The sequence below is a fragment of the Alligator sinensis genome, unplaced genomic scaffold (genome assembly GCF_000455745.1).
Source record: "Alligator sinensis unplaced genomic scaffold, ASM45574v1 scaffold603_1, whole genome shotgun sequence".
In the NCBI taxonomy this organism is placed as follows: Eukaryota; Metazoa; Chordata; order Crocodylia; family Alligatoridae; genus Alligator; species Alligator sinensis.
Window position 1 is genome coordinate 145468 of NW_005842853.1, and position 1183 is coordinate 146650.

A 1183-nucleotide genomic window follows, 5' to 3' on the forward strand; every position below is an offset into this window, starting at 1 on the left:
AGACTACAAAAAATCTTGAGGTATGCAAATTTTGAAAAAAAGTTGACATTTATTTCTTTTGCTCTGCACAGTAAAATTTGCTTGATAGTCATAACACGCACACACATTTCAGTGAATATTCTCTACACACATTACCAACGTACAGCAAGACAATGACATTTGCTTTCTCATTTTTTTGTTTTAATTTTTAGTTAAGGACACCAGATCCACTCTCACTATAATTATATTTTCCCTAGACTTTGAACTGGGGAAGGGGGGAAATGTACTGTAGGCTACTCAAGTTCTTACTGCAGAGCTGTTCAGTAATGCTCTTGGGAGTTTTGTTTGTACAATGAATTTGACTTTAGAAAACCTTTTACAGTTAAACATCACTTAAGCAAACCGATATAGCTGGGGATGGTCCTGATCTGAGTAAGGGTTTGGACTAGATGACTTCCTGAGGTCCCTTCCAACCCTAATTTTCTATGATTCTATGAATATGGTGGAAAAAAATGGTCTTCAACCATTTGATCTGTAAGCCAGGCTTCCTGAACAGCTCAAGTCAGAGTTCTGAGGTATAATATTAGTGTTGGGATGAGAATCTGATGTATTATAGTTGAGTCAGTACTGTCAAAGTAACTAGCTCTAGAAAACTGGCCTACTTTTGAAAATGGTTTTACCTGGAAAATCTTTGTCTGAAATCTGTGGTGAAGAGCACATTAACAGTGACAGTAAGCACCATTATAAACTTTCCATTTGCTTGATCATGTTTATAGCATCTTCTGGATACTAACTATAGAGAACATCTAGGGTATGTGCAGATATTTGGGAAGGTTAGGGGGAGGTTAGATTGAGTGAATAATGGCCACCCAATCTAAGGTAAGTCAGAACAGGGGGGACTGGTGAGGTGCTTGTGGGGGGCAAGTGGGGCCTGCAGGGGGGTAGAGGGAATCAGGGGGGCTGGTAGAGTCTGAGAGGGTTTGGTAGGATTGGGTGTGGGAGGCCTAATGGTGTCCACAGGGAGGGTTTGGAGGGTTGGGGGGCAAGAGGGAAAGCTTGGCAGGATTGGAGGAGATAACAGGGTCTTCTGGGAGGTTGGGTGAATCATGGGGGCTAGCAGGGTCTGTGGGGGGTTACTGCAGTCTGAGAGGGTTTGTGGAATCAGGGAGGCTAGCGGGGTCTGTGGGGGGGAGAGGTTGGGGGG